This window comes from Carcharodon carcharias, chromosome 22, assembly GCF_017639515.1.
Source record: "Carcharodon carcharias isolate sCarCar2 chromosome 22, sCarCar2.pri, whole genome shotgun sequence".
Classification (NCBI taxonomy): Eukaryota; Metazoa; Chordata; class Chondrichthyes; order Lamniformes; family Lamnidae; genus Carcharodon; species Carcharodon carcharias.
The window spans coordinates 21226039-21248975 of NC_054488.1; the positions used below are offsets into that span (position 1 = coordinate 21226039).

Genomic DNA, 22937 nt, shown 5'->3' on the forward strand with positions numbered 1-22937 from the left:
GTAACATAGTAGTAATGTCACTGGGCCCATAACCCAGGGACATGGAGTCAAATTCCACCAGAGTGGCTAATAATTCTACAATTGAAAGCTAGTCTCAGGAATGGTGATTGTGAAACTATCAATGGTTGTTGTAAAAACTCATCTGGTTGCCCAATGTCTTTGGGGGAGATAGTGGCTTAGTGGTAATGCCACTGGGCTAGTAATCCAAAGGTCCAGCCTAATGCTCTGGGGGGCATGGGGGTCAAATCCCACCATGACAGCTAGTGGAATTTAAATTTGATTAATAAAATCTGGAATTGTCTCAGTGATGGTGACCATGAAGGAGCATAGATTTAAGGTAAGGAGCAGGAGGTTTAGAGGAGATTTGAGCAAAAATATTTTCACCCGGAGAATGGTTGGAACCTGGAACATATGGCCTGAGGGGGTGGTAGAGGCAGGAACCCTCACAATATTTAAGAAGTCTTTAGATGAGCTTGAAATGCCATAGCATTCTGGGCTACAGGCAAAGTGCTGGAAAATGGGATTAGAATAGATAGTGCTTGATGGCTGTGCCAGCACGATGGGCTGAAGGGCCTGTTTCTGTGCTGTATAACTCTATGACTGTATAAAATATCATCGATTATGATAAAACCCCATCTCATTTACTAATGCCCTGTAGGGAAGGAAATCTGCCAAATTTACCTGGTCTGGCCTACATGTGACTCCAGACCCACAGCAATGTGATTGACTCTTAACTGCCCTCTGAAATGGCCCAGCAAGCTACTCAGTTCAAGGGCAATTAGGAATGGGCAATAAATGCTGGCTGTGCCAAAGATGCCTACATCTCGTGAAAGAATTTTAAAAAATTGTTTTTGTTAAACTCTTGGAGATTGAGAGATGCTGGTTAGCTTCACTGTTTCATTGTTCATTCACCTAACTGGAGGGAAAAAAGAAAGATCTGTACACTTTGAAACAGCCTCAGGATATCCTAAAGCAAACAGCCACTGAAGTACCTTTGAAGTGTAGTCATCGTTGTAATGTTGGAAATGAGGCAGGTAAGTGGCACACAAACAGCAGTGTGATAAGTTAGGTGTTGGTTTAGAGTTGCATATTGGCCAGGATACCAGGGAGAACTTCTCTGCTCTTCTAGTCATGCTACAGAACGTCCACCTGAAAGGGTAAGCGGGACCTCGGATGGACAACTCTTCTGAAAGATGGGGACAGTACAGCTTTGCCTCAGTGTTGTACTAAAGTGTCAGCTTCAATTAAAATGCTTTTGTCTCTGAAATGGGACTTGAGCCCAAAGCCCTCTGACTCAGAGCCGAGAGTTCTGTTACTGAGCCACAACTGACACTCAAAAGAAACAGCTGGTCAGTTGGGATGTGGAGGGTAATGTTTTGAACCTCACTGGACAGAACTATTGGTTAAAGATAGGTTCATGACATGATACCATTATTTCTCCAATGTATGCTCAACACTGGAATTAGGATCTCTCGAATTCACCAAATTGGCGATTCTGGGAAACTTGCAGGTCACTTTTAATATTCATTCCTAACCAGTCAGTGCATCCAGTCAACAAGAAGAACAGAGAGGACAAGATTTGCAGGAATGAGGTCAATTATACACTGTGTCTGCAGCAGAGTAACAGAGATGTCCCACCTTTATGCGAAATTGGAATTCAGGGTAATAAGACATCACCTCATGTATGGTGAGTGTTGAAAAAAAAGAAGTAACTGCATAGTTTTAAATGCTAATCAGGCTACACTGATACCTACTGTAATGCTTGGGCCTTCTTATGGCTCAGCATGGAGCCTGCATTGGATCTTGGTGCTGTTGAGCCAAAATCCTGAGATAGCCTGGCAGCACCGCACCCCACCCTCCAAAACAAAAATCAGACATCAGAGTGCGGGCAAGTCCACAATTTATTGGGGAACTTGTGATGGGCAGAAACCTGGCCGATCTTAGCCCACCTTCTGGCAGGGATTATACCAAAGTTCCACAACCATCTCCTCCTTGTCCCTTTATAGACCAGAATTTCCTTCTTCAGTCAAAAGATAAATGTTGTTTATTTGGTCTGGCATCAGCGTGAACTTGCCATATCAACACAAACAAAGTCTTCTCTATTGAACGCCAAAGAAAACATGCCGCAAGGGCTTGGCAAGAGCTGCACCAGGTGCTTGGGGCAGCTATGTGACAAGGAACAAAAATCACTGCACTTATTAGATGCGTAGAAGCATTTCACAAGGAAGGAATAAGAACAGACATGACTTGGGAGACAGAAGAGCTAGTGGGATAATTGCCTGTTACAACCTGGGGTTACAATTCAGTTAAGATAAGACAAGAAGCCTTAAAGGACTTGGTTTGGAATCAAGCAGGAACCACAGGGATAGGCTAGACACTAGTGCGGTAATTAAGGTTTGGATGATACATGCAAGTTGAATATTTTTGGCTGGTCGCCTTCTGTGAGACTTTTGGACTCGTGGCTTTTGCGGTTTGCTGAATGTGAATGATAAACTTGTGCCTGCTGCTGTACTTTTACATTGGTATGGGAGTGCTAGGTAGGATTATTAATTAAACAGAAAAATATACTGGGAGACATATGATTATCACATGACAGAAAATGGATGTGCAAAGTCAGGTTAATATAACGTCAAGATATCCCAAAGGACTGCAATCAGTAGAAGTTGACGCATCAGAGAAAGCAATAGGACAGGTGCGGGGGAGGAAGTGGGAGTGGACAATTATTGGAGGGTCATGGAGGGATTTGAGCACAAGGAGGAGAATTTTAAAATCAAAATATTTGGTGCCTGGGAGCCAATGTAATTCTGCGAATATTAGGGTTATGGGTGAGTGGGAAATGTTGGAAGATAGGATATGCATTCCTCTGGATTTTGTAGCTTTCTGTTCTCACACACAAAAAAAACTGTCAAATAATTTGAATTCCAAAACTGTATTATTTTAATGCCTTGAGTAGTTAGTCAAATGTTCTGGTAAAGAGGAGTCTCACCCACATTGTCTGCTCCAAACCGCACAAGAAACATTAGCAGCGTGGAAAGGCAGTTTGGTCCAATAATGTTGCTCTTTCTGCAAAGTTAGCTTTCCCATTAAGGTATCCAGTTGTATTTTGAATAACCTCAAAGCTTTGTTTCCACAGCTCCAGCTGCACAATTAGTTCAAATGGTTCTTGTTCCTTCAAGAATAAAGATAATTCTCTTAATATCTCTTAGGAACATAGGAGCATAGGAACAGGAGAAGGCCATTAAGCCCATCAAGTCTACTCAGCCATTCAATATGATGATGGCTGATCAAACGCTTCAATGCCTTTTACCTACACTATCCCCAAACCCTTTAAGTTATTGTTAATCAAAAATCTGTCAATCTCTACCTTAAACATACTCAATGACTGAGCTTCCACGGCCCTCTGGGGTAGAGAATTCCAAAGTTCACGACCACCTGAGTAAAAAAATTTCTCCTCATCTTGGCCCTAAGTGGCTTCCCCCTTATTATGAAATTATTTCCCTTGGTTCTAGACTCCCCAACCAGGGGAAACATCTTACCTGCATCTACCCTGTCTATCCCTTTAAATATTTTGTAGGTTTCAATGAGATCACCTTTCATTCTCGTTCTTCGAAGCTCTAGAGAATACAGGCCCTGTTTGCCCAATCTCTCTTCATAAGACAGTCCCGCCTTCCCCGGAACAAGTCTGGTGAACCTTCGTTGCACTCCCTCTATGGCAATAATATCCTTTCTGAGGTAAGGGGACCAAAACTGCACACAATACTCCAGGTGCCGTCTAGCAAACTTCTATACAATTGTAGCAAGACTTTACTACTCCTGTACCCAAATCCTTGATGTTTACACTAACTTTTCACTAATTTCCATTGATGCCCTTTGAAGTAATATTCTTAGTTTATTTTACATACACAATTTAACACTGTCTATGATTTGATGGCATTCCCTTCTTAATCATCTTTTCCTCTTCAATGTTCAACTTTTCTATCCTTCAGGTTAAAATAGAAGGAGTGTCTAAAGAGAGACTCTCTTTTAAAGAGAGGGTCACTATACTTTGTCCTTGTTCAATGATATGAAGCTGCCCCTCCCCGATGATGTTCAGGGGGAAGGAGCTTTAAAAATTTAATAACAGGAAAACATCCCCAACCTGCTTTGTACGCTGTAGTAATATGCCTTTAAGGGATTACAACATGACATCAATAGAAGGAAGTGTGTCATGCGATCCAGTTTTAGTTTCACTCTTGCTCTTCAGCAGAGCACACAGCAGTCAACTCTGCTGCTGGTGTCTTCAAGCTTTATATCCATGTATATCTGCTAATATGTGCCTAGAATTAATAAATGAACCCACAACATATTTACCCAATCCCTTATGATTAATGCCTTATATCATTATTAAAATACAGCATGTGGTGGTGCAGCAGTGGTTCCTCCTAAACGACACAGCCTTGCAGCAAGGTTTAGTACAGGTTCAAATGACATGGTGAACAGTTTTAGATCATGCTACATGGCATGAAACAACCCTCGACATGCTGGTCAGACTGCGACGAAGCCATATGATCAGAGAGTATTGAAATCACAGTGTACTGACTGCACAGGAAAGCCCTGAAGATACAGTGCTGGGATAGTGCTCAGATAAAGAGCTGGTAAGCAGACGGCTCCCTGATGGTGAGATTGCAGTGCATAGCCTGTCAGTTCAGTGAGTGGGACAGTGTGTCAAGAGGACCAGCACTGGGTTAGCTCAGTTGGGAAAGGCGAGTGACCAAGGTGTGGGCCGAATCATTCGCGAGCAAGGGAGAGTGAAAAAAAACCCCCAAAAAACTCATAAAAATCGGGCCAGAGAAGGTTGCGATTTTAACAGGCAGATCTTTGGAACAGTGAGCAAATGGGCTACAGTGACACTCTTCCTAGGTGCTATAGCAGAAGGAAAGTCAAAGAGATATTGTCAGAATGTTCACAAAATTCCCCAGTTTGAATTGGGATGCAGCTGAACGAGCATCCAAATTCAAAATGTTTAAACAGCGTACAGAGCTGTGGTTTCTTGGTTCAGGTGTATCTGAACCAGATAAGCAAGCCTTAAAAAAATCACCTAGCAATTGGGAATGAAGGCTAAACTCATCAGGATTAACAGTAGAGGAGCTAAAGGGCTCCAAAAGATATGGACTACATTGGGAGACTGGTTCAGAATCAGGTTAAACTTCCATTTTCGTCGACCAGAGTTCATGCATTTTGACAACAGCCCTACAGAATCCATCAAATACTTGTCAGCAGAAAAAAGGGGTATGTACTGTTATTTTTCAAATGCAGAGCTAGCAGACAGAATTGTTGAGTTGGTGATCACATCCACTCCCCTGGATGTATTCCAGAAAGACCTGCTAGACAAGCCCAAAATGCATCGAAGAGCAACTCAATGATGGATGTAAGTATGAAGTGATCCTCGCAGGCTGATGAAGCTTATGGGTCATAAGTATAACTCCAGTTGCTGAAGCACTCATGGGAACACCCAAAGCTAACAGGCCATGTGGAAGGTGTGGCCTTCTGCACGCACCAATGAAATGCCCAGCTTTCCATCAAATCTGCAAAGTAAGGGGCAGAACGGGGCAGTGGTAGTGCCAGAGAAAAGGCCGATGCACCTACAGAGTCATGCACTGATCCAAACAGACTGCACAGAATGGGTACCTTCAAGAAATAAGAATGACCATCCAGTATCCCATCAGACACATATTCGAAGTGAGTGACAAACCAGAAAACAATGATAAGGTGCACAATGAGATGAACAGAGGTGAACACATGTTTCACACTGTTAGTCCCGTGGAAAACGTAGACACCATTTCACCGCCTGAAGTGTTTGCCAAGATTCAAATTATCTACCTAAAAAAGTTAGTAACTATTTGTTATTGGCCAAGATTGACACAGGAACAAGTGCCAATTTATTACCCCTGTGAATTCCCAAAGACACGTATCCGGAGGCATGGAAGCCCATGGCAAAACCTACTACTGCGCAGCTTTCAGTGTACAACGGTTCACTAATTTCACACGCAAGGTTCATAACCCTGGAGTGCAAGTACATTCAGTCTTCCTAGGTGTCACAGATGTTCTACATCATGGAGACTAAAGGCCCTGCGATTGTAGGTCTACCAGCATGCCGTGACCTCGCACAAGTAACAATCCATGGAATTAATCAGACATCACAGGGCAGATCAGTCTCAGAAACTGCTACTATTGCCTCAGTTCATGACCCAATGTGAAATATCCAGAATGTTTGGACAAAATTGGCAATTTCAAAGGAACTAAAATGCTTGCAGGAGAATGGAAGTCCATCCATTGACCTGGTACATTCTGCACAATGCCAGTGCCAGCAGCTGCAAGAAGAAACTGCGAAAGATTCCACGTTACAGAAACTGTGGAAAACCATCATTGAAGGCTAACCTGAATCACTCAGCATGTCTATAAACACACAAGACCATTTTAGCCTTAGTGGGATGAGCTAGGCATCTTCCAGGGAGTCTTTTTTAAAGGCAGGCAGATCATCATACCACAATCTTTGCAACTTGATAACAACTTCATCCCTCACACATGGGCATAGATCAAATGAGAAGACTCGTGAGAGAGACAGTCTAATGGCCAGGTATGAACAATAACATTGAAGTTGTCGTCAAGAAGTGCGAGGCACTTTAAAAGCATATGCCAAGTCAGTACAAAGAACCACTGATTCCACATGAAGTTCCTACCCATCCTTGGTCCAAGATCACATCCAACTTCTTTCATGTCTATGGCACTGACTTCATTGTCATCATTGACTACTTTACCAAGCACCCCATTATTCAACAATTGCACAATACATCAAGCACAGCTGTCGCACAAACTGTAAGTGCTATTTTCAGTTTATTTGGTGAGAGATCATTATGGATAGCAGTCTGCAAGTTATTGATAAGCCATTTCAGGATATTTACTCCTTCCAGACTTTTGGTTCCTCACTTCCTGCACCTCACTGCCCTATATCTATTTGTTTATCTCTCGTCTTATACTCTCACCTTTGTCTTTACATTTTCACTTGCCCCTCTCTTAATTTAGTACAAACATATGAATTAGGAGCAAGAGGAGGCCATTCAGCCCCTCGAGCCTGCTTCGCCATTCAATAAGATCGTGGCTGATCTGATTGTAGCTCAAGTCCACTTTCCAACCTACTGCCGATAGTTTTGACTCCCTTGTTAGTCAAGAAACTATCTACCTCTGCATTAAAAATATTCAATGACCCCACCTCCACCACTCTCTGGGGAAGAGAATCCCAAAGACTCACCACCCCCTTAGACAAGAACATTTCTCCTCATTTCCATCTTGAATGGGAGACCCCTTATTTTTAAACTGTATTTATTTGTCTTGATCATTTTGTTTTCTGGAACTGTTTCGACTGAGCCCTCAGTTATGTCTCCCCCGCAGCCCTCCAAACCCCATCTCTCGTAATCTGCCTACGGGACTTGGGTAGCAGCTCAGGCCCCCATGTAATGTAGGCCCCTCAACAATCTGGGGCTGTACCCAACGTGGCTGCTGCCTTATTTTACACTGGCCCAAAGATAGGAGCCTTTATTTGAGAAATAACTGAGAAAGGCCACAAACAGGACCAGAGGAAGCAGTACATTCCTGACACCGAGCCAGGAGTTACCTCACTCACAAGTTATGGCCCTGCGGCCTACAAGCAGCTGAAACAGGGCAGCCTGTTGGTGAGTTTAATCCATTGGTATCCAGGTTTTCCCAAATGTGCTATTTATCACAGCCCCTCGGGGGTGGGGGATGGGAGTAGGGGATCAGGTATAAAGCCTAAATCCACGTTCCCATGAACTGGACTGTCAGCCTGGATGTTGTGCTCAAATCTCTGGAATGGAGCTCGATTGAACCCATGACCTTCTGAGTTAGAGCCGCTACCCTTTGAGCCAAAGAGGAATGATATTCGTGCCTTCATGTGTTGCAAGAGTACAACATTTTGGAGGCACGGAGCTGTCACCATCTGTGAATTGTGGTCACTTGTTTCAGCCTCTTTGAGTTGTTGGTGAGCTCATTATTGCCTGACAGATTGCTTTCATTCTGAGCTGGCTGTTGTGCAATGTGTAAAGGGCGCCTCTGGTTTAAGTTTTAACTTGTTATATTTGAAGTGGTGTCAATGTATCCCTGCCCCCTCCTCCTTTCTCCAGCCTCTTCTCCCAGCCCCGCCTCCTAGTCTGCCTACTCTGGCTACCTTTGCAGGTTTCAACACAGACTTGATCAGTGTTTGAGATTGTTACGCCTGGTGGCAAGATAATCACTTAACATGAAGTGTGTTTGGAAAGGATGTGATTCGTGTAAGTTGAATTCTTTAGCACACGCCAGGATTCATTTAGATATTAATCAGCTGTTTGCGGGACCTCCAGGGTTCGAGCACTGTTAGGTGGGGGGAGTTGCAGGTGAGCAGACTTGAAATTGCTGTTTATTTTTGAATGGAGCATTGTGTTGTTGTAAATTTTGTGCTCTTTGAGCTGCAAGTTGGTACAAAAAGGGTTCGCAACACCCATTTCAGGCATCCAGTCTCAATAACAACCTGATCAAATACAGCTAGGATTGGTCTGGAGACTCCAGGAATTGAAAATCAATCTCCAGGGCACTGCTGTGTGCAACCCTGGAAAAAAATCATTGGGGCATTAAAAAAGACCTTTTCTTGACATTTTCTTTGAACATTTCTCTTTACCAGATATAAAAATGTTGAAATAAAAGCAAAAAATGTGGATGCTGGAAATCCAAAACAAAAACAAAAATACCTGGAAAAACTCAGCAGGTCTGGCAGCATCTGCAGAGAGGAATACAGTTAACCTTTCGAGTCCGAATGACCCTTCAACAGAACTATAAAAATATTGAAAACAGGCAAAAAAAAAACGCTGTTCAGCTGATTGTCATGTGTCATCCAATTGGGTCATGAGTCTTTTTGCTTTCCAATAGATGTAGGAAGGCAGTGTGTCACAAGGATTGGTGTGTAGGCTGACTAATGGCTGGAGCTTGGGGGCAGGTAATGTGATGAAACCTCCAGGAATACATTTAATCATAGTTGGCAACCCTAAGCATGGCCTAACTATGGATTAAGCTTCTTTTCCATATCCCATCAAACACTCCCAGGGCAGATCCAGCTGGATGCAGAATAAAGCTCCCTCTACACTGTCCCAGCAAACACTCAGGACAGGTACAGCATGGGTTAGATACAGAATAAAGCTCCCTCTACACTGTCCTCATCAAACACTCAGGACACGTACAGCATGGGTTAGATACAGAGTAAAGCTCCCTCTACACTGTCCCATCAAACATTCAGGACAGGTACAGCATGGGTTAGGTACAGAATAAAGCTCCCTCTACACTGTCCTCATCAAACACTCCCAGGGCAGGTATGGCACAGAGTTGGATACAGAGTAAAGCTTCCTTTACAGAGAGTTGGGATAAGTGGGATTCTTTTGACTGATAGGCAGGGACAAGTGGTAACCTCAGGGCTTGGGACCGACGCAGCAGCTTGTCACGTTATTTGTAAATGATCTGTGTTTAAAAAAGCGAGCGGAATATCAATGTCACTTTAAACACTCCCAAGTCAGGTACAGAGCAGGGTTAGAAATTGAGTAAAATTCCCTCTATACTCTCTCATCAAGAATGCGTAAGTCAGCTAAAGCACAGATTAGATACAGACTAAAACAGGATGGGGAAGGTATTGGCCGAAGTCTCTGGATCAACAGTGGAATCTATTGAAGAAAGTGATAAGTGAATATTTTTGAGTTACTTGTTATATATTTCCTTGCGTTTGACCTTAAAATCTACTCCAGAAGCAAACCTTATGTCCCCTATGAACTGGGGTATGCCGTTGTCAGCCCATTATTGAGGTGAACGATATTGAGTCTCACGGATTGAGCAGAGACTTCTTGATTCTGTGCTCTAGTTTGCTATTTGGGACTGACAGGAAAATGGAGTTGAGGGAATGATCTATCTAACTCAGCCTTGAATATATTCAATGACCCAGCCTCCACCACTCTCTAGGATTGAAAATTCCAAAGATTAACTGCCCTCTGGGGGAAGAAATTCCACCTCATCTGCATCTTAAATAGAAGACCCCTTATTCTGAAACTGTGCCCCTAGTTCTAGATTCTCACACAATGGGAAAAGTCCCCGCAGCAACATTAAAGAAGAGGTACTGCAGCTACACAAATCATAGATTAGATTTGAATATTCTACTCAGTTTTGGACATTCCACCTCAGTGAAGTCCAACTGGACATGGAGTGAGCTGATTTATCAGGATTAGTCCCTGGGGTTAAGAGGATAAAGGAAGATGAATGTTTGAGTAAATGGATTATAATATTCCCAGGAGAGGAGGATGCTAAGGGATGATCTATTTGAGATGTCTGGAATAATTCCCCCACAAGGGAGAGACTGTGGTTTAGTGGTAGTGTCACTGGAGTAGTAATCCAGACACCCAGGCTGATCTTCTGTGGACATGGGTTCAAATCCCACCATGGCAGATGGTGGAATTTAAATTCAATTAATAAAAATATGGAACTGAACTATCACCAATTGTTGTGAAAACCCATCTGGTTCACTGATGTCTTTAGGGAAGGAAATCTGCCACCCTTACCTGGTCTGGCCTACATGTGATTCCAGACCCATAGCATTGTCATTGACTCTAAAACTGCTCTGTGAAATGGCCTAGCGGGCACTCAGTTTGAGGGGAATTAGGGATGGGCAACAAATGCTGGCCTTGCCAATGGTGCTCACATCCCATGAAAGAACTCGCCTTCCATTGCCTCATCATGGCTGAATGTATTTGTATCTTGGAACTGCCAGAGGCACCGCCACTGATTCCTTCCCCTTATTGTAACCTCCAACCTGGCAATTCATTCAATCACTTGCCCTACCCAAATGTTGGTGATGCTGTCCTTGTTGCTGAGTTACACCTTAGCCTCTCCCCTTCTCCACCTCTGAAGATTTAAAACTCTACCAATCTGCATCTTACCCAAAATCCCTGTTGTGGACTGCCCTCACAAGTCCCAGGCTGGCTTTCTCCCCAAGATATCCTTCCTTAGGGCAGACTTCCCCCTGAAATGGGGGTGAAAAGCCTGCAGTAACAGTTGTTCACTTGTGAGGTTCCCCAAATTGACCAATTATAAATTCCAGCCTGCCTCCAACAATAGGCCTTTAACTGGGTCAATTGGCTAGCGTTGCCACTCCACGCTGCCCATCCCACCCTCTGAGAAACGGCCTGGGGGCAGGCTAGAGCTGCAGAATCGGTGCACAGGCCAGCAGCATGAAATTTTGTGCTGCCTCCAATGGTGCCTAAAAATTCAGCCCTTAATCTCTGTATCAAATGACACTCTTTAAATTCCCAACAACTCTCACCTCCAAATCACTTGTAACAAGGTCACAGACTTCTTCAAGCCTGCGATAACAGGCCTCTGGAGTTGCCTCTCTGCTCATACTATCCCTTCATCACCATTTCCTGACATTCTCACCCCTAACCCCTGGTGTCTCCCTCTTGTCTGCCCGCTGTCTCACTCTACTGCCCTGTGACTCTGCACGCACTCTCCTTTTTCCAAGTTAACTTAATCATGAAAACCCCTCCTCTTCCCTTCATTCGCAATCCACTCAGCTCCTCATCCCTTTACTGACACTACTACCCCCATGCCAGCTGAAGTTGTTAATAGTTCCTCTTTGTATGGTGCCATTACTTCTTGTTCCAGATCACTATCAGTCCTTCTCCAGCCTGCCTTTTCTCTCTCGGGTGCCATCACCTCACTGGGTCCTCCATCTCTTGCCAAACCCCATGCTTAGGTCCCATTAATCCCACTCCATCCTACTCACAGCACTGAGGCTGCTTAGTAACCAATGTCCATGATAAGCAGGAGACATAGGAACAGCAGGAGGCCATTCAGCCCCTCTAGCCTGTTCTGCAGTTGTGTCAGATCATGGCTGATCTGTATGGTCACTCTACTTACCTGCTTTGGTTCCATAACCCTTAACACCATTACCCAACAAATGTTTGTGATTCTAATTCAGCAATTATGATTAGGTTTGAATCCATAACCAAAATGAAAGATCAGAAGGTTAGTTTAACCATGAGTCCTCCAACACAGCTCCAGTATATATTTTATGAATGGATTACTGTCTTTTACACCTCTTTTGTTTATGTCATACAATTGCTAATGCAATGCTAAGGTTGGTGGCTGACCCTGGACACTTCCTGAGAGGGAGGAGCGGAGTGATTAGTGCTTTATACTGGCGGATAAAGTAGAAACAGTTGCTCTGGTGGCACAGTGCGATGAAGCCACCAGTCAGCTGTACTGAAGCCGGGACTTCCCAGTGCTCCCCACAGGGGGAGACATTGAGCTCCCAATCATGGTGCCTATGAAGAAGGCAACAAACTCCTCAGCTCCATCAACTTCTGTCGAGTGACTGATCTTGGCCATGTTGTGAGTTTCCAATCAAAATCCTGACAGGGAGGGAGGGTGATGTGAGGCCAAGCCCTGCAGGACCAGGCTCCTACTCTTTCTAGCAACTGATTACAAAACAACAACAACTTGCATTTATATAGTGTCTTTTTACATTGTAAAACATCCCAAAGTCCTTCATAGGAGTGTTGTCAAACAAAATCTGACACCAAGCCACATAAGGAAGTCTTAGGACAGGTGACGCGGTTGGTGTTCAGGAGTGACTTACTAGAAGAGACAGAAGTAGAGAGGTGGCGAGGTTCAGGAGGGATTTCCAGGGTTTAGGGCCCAACCATCTGAAGACACGATCACCAAAGGAGGATGAAGGAGATCTAGGATAGTAACAAGGCCAGAATTGGGGAATGCAGAGTTCTCCAAGGGTTGTGGAACTGGAAGATGTTATAGAGATCGGGAGAGAGGAGGGCACGGAGGCTTTTGAGCACATGGATGAGAATTTTAAATTTGAGGCAGTGCAATGGCAGCTCATGTAGGTCAGTAAGCACAGGAGAGATGCGTGAATAAGGCTTGCCGTGAGTAGGACATGGGCAGTCATTTATAAGAAGAAAGAAAAGGGATGAAACTAGGAGATCCCTGATGCCTCAATATCACACGTAAGAAACCGCATTAAAAAAAGGTTTGAATTTATTGGTAATTTTCCACTACAAGCATCACTGGCCTGTTTTAAGCTGACATGCTTTAAACATCTCAGCACTATAAAAGACAGTATTCTGGTGCAGTTTATAATAGTGTTCAAATGGCTTGGTAAATAAGAGGGATTTTGGTAACAATGCAGGCTAATTGAGCCTGTGATCTCTCTGTGGTGTTGAGTGAGTGACTACCAGTGAATGCTGGAACCTGGAAGAGTTCAGTCACGAGTGGCTGGGCGCTGGGAACTTGTTGACAGTTTGTCATCTCCCGGTCAGTCTGTGAACGGTAAGCCTGGATTAGAGCGCTTAGGACAGGAGTCTGCTGTAGGAGTGGAGCAGGACGTGGGGATGGGAGGTGGTGGGGGGGGGGGGGTGGGGGTGTGGGCGGGGGAGGCACTATTGTGCAGAGTGATACCCCCAACCACAAGATGAAGTGGAGCTGTCCCCTCGGGGTATTTAATTGGGCAGGTTTCTTGATTGTGTCCTCGTTCTGGCAAAAACCCCCCCTTTCTTATGAAGTTTCTCCCACTGCTTTCAAAAGGCAGAGGAAGAGCTTGAGAAGTCATCGTCTGCTTTTTGACACATCACCTAAGTGGGCAATGCCCAGGCATGTGCCTATACAATGAGGATGATCAACCACAAGGGGCATCACAGCTGAGCCTGATGTTGCAGTCTCCAGTAGCGGTCACTGGATGGTGAACAGTTTGACCTCTCTTCCCACAGCTCAGAGGCACCAAAGCCTCCTCAATCACTCGTGCCAGTCAAAATCGCTCAACTCAGCACGTACTGGATGTCTGATTTTAATTCTGCACATAATCGAGGCTGACACTCAGGTGCAGTACAGCTGTCCTTTATTTAGAACTCTTAATGTGTTCCTAAAGATACAGTGTACTCAAGGAAAACGTGCCCAACAATAATTGCTTACCGATGCGAAAACATGTAATAAGGGGTAGGTTATGGTTCTGACCTGTAATTTTTACATGAAAAACCTATTAGGCTTGCTTGAACTTAACCAGCACAAAATCCTCTTACTAGCTCTTTATAACTTACTAACTCTACTCGCCTCCCACTTGCTGCTTCCCTCCCCCAACCCTCCAGCTTGCTGCTTCCCTCCCCCACTCCCTCGTGCTTGCTGTTTCCCTCCACTGAAGCCTCGCTGTCCTGTGAACAAGGGCTTGGGAGAGGGACAGCAAGAGGGAGGAAGTGAGTGAGGGAGCCAGAGGGCCTGTGAATGGGAGTGATGGAGTGGGCTGGGAGGGGGAAGCAGCAAGCAGGAGGGTTGGGGGAGAGAAGCAGCAAGCAAGAGGGTCAGGGAGGGGAGCAGAAGGACTGGGGGAAGGGAAACAGTGAGCGGGAGGCTTGGAGAGGACAGTGGAGAGTGGGAGGGTCGGGGAGGGAAATGGCAAGCGGGAGGGTCGGGGAGGGAAGCGGGAGTGTCGGGGGAGGGAAGCAGCGAACAGGTGGGTCGGGGGAGGGTAGAGGTGAGCGGGAGGGTCGGGGGAGGGTAGAGGCAAGCAGGTGGGTCGGGGAGGGAAGCGGGAGAGTCGGGGGAGGGTAGAGGTGAGGGGGAGGGTCGGGAGGGTAGAGGCGAATGGGTGGGTCGGAGAAGGGAAGCGGGAAGGTAGAGGCGAGGGGGAGGGTCGGGGAGGGTAGAGACAAGCGGGTGGGTCGGGGGAGGGTAGAGGCGAGCGGGAGGGATGGGGGAGAGAAGCGGCGAGTGGGTGAGTCAGGGGAGGGTAGAGGCGAGCCGGTGGGTCAGGGTTGGGTAGAGGCGAGCGGGAGGGTCGGGGGAGGGAAGTGGGAGGGTTGGGGAGGGAAGCGGCGAGCGAGTGGGTCGGGGGAGGGACGGGGAGGGATGGGGGAGGGAGCGGGAGGCTCAGGGAGGGAAACGGTGAAGCAATGGTTTGTTTTTAAAACAGACTGAGCGTGCGCAATTACCATGCTAAAACAGAACTGGAAGCCGTACTCCTTGGGGAATGCCTCTAGTTTACAAATCACGGTAACGCAAAAACTATTAGAACACTTTAAGCAGGGGAGCCTGTAGTGAGGGAGTGCTGCAATGTCGAAGGTGACATATTTTGGATGCGATGTCTGTACCTCTCAGGTGGATGTTAAAGATCTCACATTACTATTCGAAGAAGTGCTGAGGAGCTCTCCCCAGAATCCGAGTCAATATTTATCCCTCAACTAACATCACCAAACCAGATTACCTGATTGTTTATCTCATTGATGTTTATGAGAGCTTGCTGTGTGCACATTGACTATCGCGTTTCCTACATAAAAACAGTGACCACACTTCAAAAGTACGTCATTGGCTATAAAGCGCTTTGGGATGCCCTGAGAGTGTGAAAGGTGCTATGTAAATGTAAGTCTCAACCATAGTGAGTGCTGCTACCTGAACATATTGATATTGATCAAATATTCCACTGAATGATTCTTTCTCTCTCTGCATTATTAAGGTGTTGAAATCGAAACACTTTGTCCTATTTTCAGGGTGTAGAAGTCTTGATCTCTTTCGGTCTTCCTTTCCTCTGACAATTCAAGCCTTTGAGGCCAGAGCAGGCATGACCACGTTTACCCCACTGCCTGAGTTACCTTGTCTCCTCCCTGATTGTGGGTATTTCTAATTTTCTGCAGTATTGTGGGGCAGTTTTGGGTTTACTTGGGTAGCCAGGGGGATATCACCCACTTTACACTGGCGGCAAATGTCACAAAAAGCCGCAGTCTCTTGGTCGGTGGTGCTTTCCTGTGCTTGTGGGCCTTGGCCATTCAGTGGGCCTCTCAGCAACACAGCAAGAGTTTCATTTTAATGTGCACGTGAGCAGCTGTTTCCTTATTGTTAGCAAAACTGAAGATTCCAGCATGAATTTTGGGAGAATGGCTGCGGTAAGGCTAGTTGAAATAGTAAAACAAGGAGCCATTAAATATTAGATAACCACTAATAAATCCAGTAGGGAATTCAGGAGAAACTTTATTCAGAGAGTGGTGAGAATATAATTTCTCACCACATGGGATAGTTGAGGTAAATTATTATTGATGCCCTTAAGAGAATGTTAGTTCCGTACATGGGGGAGGAAGGAATATACGAACACATTGATGGGCTTCGATGAGAGGAGGACATGTGAAACATAATGAGCAGTGTGGGCTACAAAATCAAACACTGCAGATGCTGGCAATCTGAAATAAAAACAGAAAATGCAGGAAATACTCAGCACCTGGAGAGATGGTGGTGTAGCAGTATGTCACTGGACTAGTAATCCAGGGGCCCACTCGAATGCTCTGGGAACACAGGTTCGAACCCACCACGACAACTGGTGCCCTTTAGGGAAGGAAATCTGCCATCCTTACCTGGTCTGGCTTACACATGACTCCAGACCCACAGCAATGTGGTTAACCCTTTAACCACCCTCTGGAATGGCCTCACAAGACAATCAGTTCGAGGGCAGTTAGGGATGGGCAGCAAATGCTGGTCTTACCAGTGACAGCCGTGAAAGAATAAAGAGAATAAACCTGTGAAGAGAGAAACCTCAGGCTGATGACCTCTCATCAGAACTGTTTCAGTGGTCTGTTTCTGTGCTGTAAATTCTCGCCACTCTGTGTAATACACTCAAGACCACAACGCCCATGTTTGCACCCCCTCCTCCTCAATGACACTGTGAGCTCAGCTTACAACCCAAGTATGAGTTTGGCAGCTTGTGTTTGAGAAGCCTGACAAGAACGAGAGGCCTGCATGACACAGACACATTGATGATGGGTGCCTACCTTGGAAAGGCTGCAGGGCTGAATGGAGACAGTCCAGTCCCTTGTTCTGTGTTTGCATACCCCAGGCACGCAGCAGCACTTCCATAGCAGCATTGAGAAATGTCCTTTCATCGGAGCCTGGAATGTCGGCAGTGAGCTGCTGGCTGGCTAGCTGTCAGAGCATTAACTGCACCACGGCAACCTGAACTTTGATTCCATTCACACCCTTGCACATAGTAAAGCTTTCACTATGTTTAAATGTTGGCTGGGATGTAATATGTTTACTCCTCCGAATGTGCCTCACAGCATTTATACGGCACCTGATCACAACAGCTGCTTCATTTGCTATTAAAATGCATCATTGTGGTGTTCAAATGCCTTCGCTACCTCGCTCCCCAAAGCACCACCTCCGCTGCCCCAATCTCTGCAACCTCCTCCAGCCCTCTGAGTGCTGTATTCCTTCCAGTCTGATCTCTTGTGCCCTCCAAATTTAGTGACCGTGCCTTCAGCTGTCCAGGCCACAACCCCTGGAAATTCTCCCTAGCCTGTTCTACCGCTTGCTCCTCCTTTAAGATGTTGCTTTGATCAAGCTACTGCTACGTATCTTGATGTCTTCTCCCTTGGCTCACTGTCAGTTGTGATTCAACAATGCTCCTGTGAAGCTCTTTGGGACTGTTTACAATGTTAAAGTGCGATATAAATCAAGTCATTGATGCTAACATAGTAAAACATCGCAAGGCATTTCTGTCATGACTCACTGGGGATAGTGCGCTGCAGTATCAAGCCTCACTGCTCCCCGAGCCGCAACAAATGTGAAAAGTTGGATCAAACCACCTAATTTTTTAATTTAGGTTAACAGAATACAAGCACCAGGTTTGTAAACTTAATAAGTAATTAACTGTTTATTGAACAAATTGTCTTTAACCAGTGCCAAAAGAAATATAAACTGCTAATTTTTAACACTATAACCTAAACTCTACCCCTTCTTAAATCCCTATATACACACACATACAAGACACATAAGACACACAAAAACATGGATTTTAAGGGTGGGATAAAACAGTTCAATAGCACCAATTCCGGAGTACAGGATTTGATGGGTTGATTTTGATCGATGTCTTCCAAATTCCTTTCAGTTCTTTGTTGATGACATGAGATGGTCTTCCCAGCACTTTAAGTCTTTAACAAAAACAGAATCAGAAATACCTGTAAAAACTCAACAGGTCTGGCAGCATCAGCGGAGAAGAGCACAGTTGATGTTTCGAGTCCTCGTATGAGGACTCAAAACATCAACTGTGCTCTTCTCCACTGCTGCTGCCAGACCTGCTGAGTTTTTCCAGGTATTTCTGATTCTGTTTTTGTTTTAGATTTCCAGCATCCGCAGTTTTTTGCTTTTAACTTTCAGTCTTTAGTTGCACACTTGCTTTTCGATGTCTCTAACGGCGATTTTCCCCTTTTCCTCTTGACAGGAGTTTTTCTCATAGCAGGTTATAGAGATATGAGAAAGAAAAACAGTTAGCTATTATTGTAGAATTACCGGAATCCTACACACACAGGAGAAAGGTTTTGCTAGGAGCTTTTTTTACTGCACTACTCTTACACACCTGGTCAGGAGCCAATTAAAATGTTGTTGTCAGGCAGTTCCCCATTAGACCGGACTCCTCCTCAGCACCATCCTATCTTTCATGGCACACTCTGTTCCAGGACAGCAACATTGCCTATATCCCTCGCACTGTTCCGGTATTTATGTCTTTCAAATGGCAGCCATTGTAATTTTAATCCATAGTCCAACAGATATAAAAGGATATGTTCTTTATATACCTCCACCCTCAAAAGAGATGAAACAACATTTCAAAAAGGTGTTTCATCACAAGGTATGTGACACTTGGACAACAAAACACGAGACTTACTTCCATTCATCCTTCCACCCCCTTATTCAATCTTATACAATCTTCAGCATTTCTTACCCCTTTAACTTATTTTACTATTTTACACTTAGTACAATGTATCTGCGATCACATTATCTTTGCCGGTAATGAGAACAATCTTTACATTGAATGTTGGAAACAATTGACTTCGTCTAAACAGTCTCACGTTTTGAATTTTAAACTTTTCAATGAATGCCAGTGAATTATGGTCAGTGTAGATTAGTGTTTCTTTGTTATTATGTTGAACATAAACTTCAAAGTGTTGAAGAGCCAACAACAATGCTAGAGTTTCTTTTTCCACTGAAGAGTACTTCCTCTGATATTGATTTAGTTTCTTGGAAAAGTACCTGGTTGGCTTCTCTGTCCCTAATTGATCATCTTGTAAAATGACTGCACCTACCCCCAAGTCACTAGCATCAATTGCCATTTTAAAAGGTTTGGTAAAGTCAGTGGTGGCCAACACTGGTTCATTTATTAAGGTTACCTTCAACTTTTCAAAGGCTTTATTACAATGGAAACACTTAGGCTTTTGAGTTTCACCTCCACCCTCAGTACCTTCCTTCCTGATCTGAGGAGGAGACCTCCGCGTATTCCCGGCTATCCATTCTTTACCCTGGCTTCTTGCCTTCCTTTTATTCTCCCACTTTCTATCATTTTCAAATTTATGGGGTGACAGATAAAATGTTTAGTTTTATGGATCAGCTCATAATTCTCAATCGCTCCTGCTACCTGTCTAGTGGTTGCAATCCTTTCGACTTCAACATGGGTTATTATTACAGAAGGTAGGGAGTTTTTAAATTCTTCCAAGGAAATAGTCTCTCTGAGAACTTCATAGGTAGTTTCAATTCCTGATGCTCATATTCACCTGTCAAAACTACTTTACTTAACCCTTTAAAATTCAATGTAAGTTTGCCCACTGTTTATTTAAATTTTGAAACTTTTGTCTGTATGCTTCAGGGACCAACTCATACGCACTCAAAATGGTCTTTTCCGCCACACCATAATCCCTAGAAACCTCCTCTGACAGTGAATTTCCTATGCTCTACTTGTCAATTTGCTCTGCATGGGCATTTGCATTTGGCCATGTCATCTGTTTAGCTACCTTCTCAAATGAAATAAAGAATGTTTCAACATCCCTTTCCCCAAACTTTGGAAGAGCTTGTACAAATGTAAAAAGCTCTCCACTGGGTTCTGATCTAGGAATAAGTCCTGCCTCACCTACTAGTGTCTCTTTTTTAACTGTCAGCATTCATAGCTGGAATTCTCCATCTCCCCCTTTTTCTCTTTCCTCCTTTTCTAACCTCGCCATTTATAATTCCCCTTCCTGGTTTCTTTCTCTCTCCTGCCTTTCTACCTGTTCCCTTTGGAATGCCCTTTATCGTTCCTTTTCTGCTGCTTCTAGTTACAATTTTTTTATTTGCAACTGAATTTGGGCCCATTCCAGTGAATCACCCCTTGGTGAACTCGATCTCTCGGGTATTCCTTTTAGTTTTAAATGCTGTGCTATCTCTTCGATTATCTCTGCCATCCTAGCTTTGGCAGGCAATCCTCCTGTTTATTTACTTGCCAACTCAATTAACCTGGCTTTTGGGCTCCCTTGTAAAATCATCAGGGACATCTCTTCCACTTGTAGGAAAGCTTTAGCAGTTTCCGGTGCCATCTTATTTTTGATAGTACAAATCTGGTGTTTCCTTTTAGCTTTTATTACTACTAAATCTACACCCAAATCAACATTGTCTTTTGCTCCAAATATCCCTGGACACGAGCCCCAAAACTTTGTCATGAATCACTAGGGATAGTGCACTGCAATATCAGGGCCGTGACAAATGTGAAAAGTTGGATCAAACCACCTAATTGTTTAATTTAGGTTAACAGAATATGAGCACCAGGTTTGTAAACTTAATAAGTAAATAACTGTTTATTGAACAAATTGTCTTTAACCAGTGGCAAAAGGAAGACATTTAAACTGCTAATTTCTAACTCTATAACCTACCTTCCACCCCTTCTTAAATCCCTATACACACACATACAAGACACATAAAACACACAAAAACATGGATTTTAAGAGTGAGATGAAACAGTTCAATAGCACCAAATCTGGAGTAGAGTATTTGATGGGTTGATTTTGATCAATGTCTTCCAAATTCCTTTCAGTTTTTTGTTGATGACGTGAGGTGGTCTTCCCAGCACTTTCAGTCTTTAGTTCATTGGTTGAGCATTTGCTTTTCAATTTCTCTTACAGTGATTTTCCCATTTCCCTCTTGACAGGGGTTTTTCAGAGAAAGCAGGTTATAGAGATATGAGAAAGAAAAACAGCTAGCTATTATTGCAGAATTACTAGAATCTTACACGCACAGGAGAAAGGTTTTAGGTCTTTTCTCTAATCAGGATAGGAGCTTTTCTGCTGCATTGCTTTCATATAAATCTAGTCACCTGGTCAGGAGCCAATTAAAATGTTGTGGCCAGGCAGTTCCCATTTACACCATACTGGTCCTCAGCACCAACCTGTCTTTCACGGTACAATCTGTTCCAGGACAGCAACATTGTATATATCCCTCACACTGTTCCAGTAGATATGTCTTTCAAATTGCTGCCATTGTAATTTTAATGCACAGTCCAACAGAAATAAAAAGATATGTTCTTTATACTTCACAGGGTTGTAAACAGACAAAAACTAATATGGAGCCAAAGAAGGAGGCACCAGGAATGAAATCTGCAACTTTAATCAAGGACCTAGGGTTTAAGGAGGGTATTAAGCAAGAGCATGGTGTAGAGGGTGAAAATGGTGTTTCAGAACCAATAAATTAAATACATTTTGAAGTGTAATTACTGTTATCACATAGGCAAGCAGAGAGCCATGTAATACACAGTAAATGTCATGAGTGTCTGTTTTCATTGACAATAATGGTTGAGGGAAGAATGTTGGCCAAGGCACGGCAAAAAGTGCCTTTGTTCTTCAAGTAAAGCTGTGGGATCTTTTACATCTGCAAGGATAGATGGGGCTTTATTCATTGACTCACCCAAAAGATGGAACCTCCAACAATGCAATCTGGATCATGGGTTCAAGTCCTGGAATGGGACATGAACCCACCAGCTCCTGAATCAGAGGCAGAGTGCTACCACTGAGCTGACAGAGAGCACCTTTCCAAATGAGCTCAGTTAGTTGGATGGTGAAGCATCCAGCTCTGTAAAACTAGGCGCTAGTCTGGAAATCACATACAATTGATCATCTGGGGGGAAGCAGCAAATTAATATCAAATGCTGAGAAATTCTTCAATACGATGAAGAGGAATACCACATAGCTTTGAGATGATGAATAAAATATTGGTGCTTGTTGAGACAAATTGATCAAATTTGCAGATACCAAACCTGAAGGGCAGGGGATTGAACTCAGAATTTAAAGAGGGTTCTGGATAAAGTATGTAAATGGGCAGAAGAAGAGGAGCTGAAATTTAATATAAATGTATAATGTAGGAAGGAAGGTGTTATAGAGTTGATCTTCCAGACAACTTTTCTTAGTGAACACATTTAACTTTATTTACAAGACAGTAGCTGCAACTACACACATGCATCAAACTCCATAACTAAAGAAGAACTCTCCTCCTAGAGGTTCCCCGCACTGCTAACACATTGGTTTACACAGATCATGTGATCTTACAATGCAGGATTATTCTTAAAGCTGCAGACCTATGTTTATCCAAACTATAATTACTATGGAAGGAGAAATGATACACATGTTCCATGAATTTTCTCCCTTTATTTGTTTTATGATCATTGCTGGCTTGGCCAGCATTTGTTGCCCATCCCTGGTCTCTGAATTACTAACCTTGTAACAGTACTACTATGCTACATCCCCCAAATGGTGTTGAAATAACCAAGAATCAGGCCAAAAAGAGACCTAGACTATAGTAACTTTGAAGGTGAATCTGTTCAATTAATGCAGAGCAGCAATTGGTAAAGCCAATGATAAGTCAGGGGAGACTGGAACCATGCTGTGCTCAGAGTACTGCCACTCGCTCTGGTCACTGAGGTAGAAGGCAGAGATTTAAGATGCTAGCAGTACACAGAAGAGCCACTGATCGCTGGTGTTAGTGAAGTGAACAATGAGAAAACGACTGAAGGAACTCGGGCCTTTGATTACGGGAAGGTA

At 44.0% G+C, this 22937-nt stretch overlaps 1 protein-coding gene across 7 annotated transcripts in view; it reads left to right on the top strand.

Annotated features, from left to right (window-relative positions):
- Nucleotides 1–22937, top strand: part of LOC121293715 (caskin-2-like) — a 296419-nt gene that overhangs the window by 170098 nt on the left and 103384 nt on the right. The gene's annotated exons all lie outside the window — the stretch shown is intronic.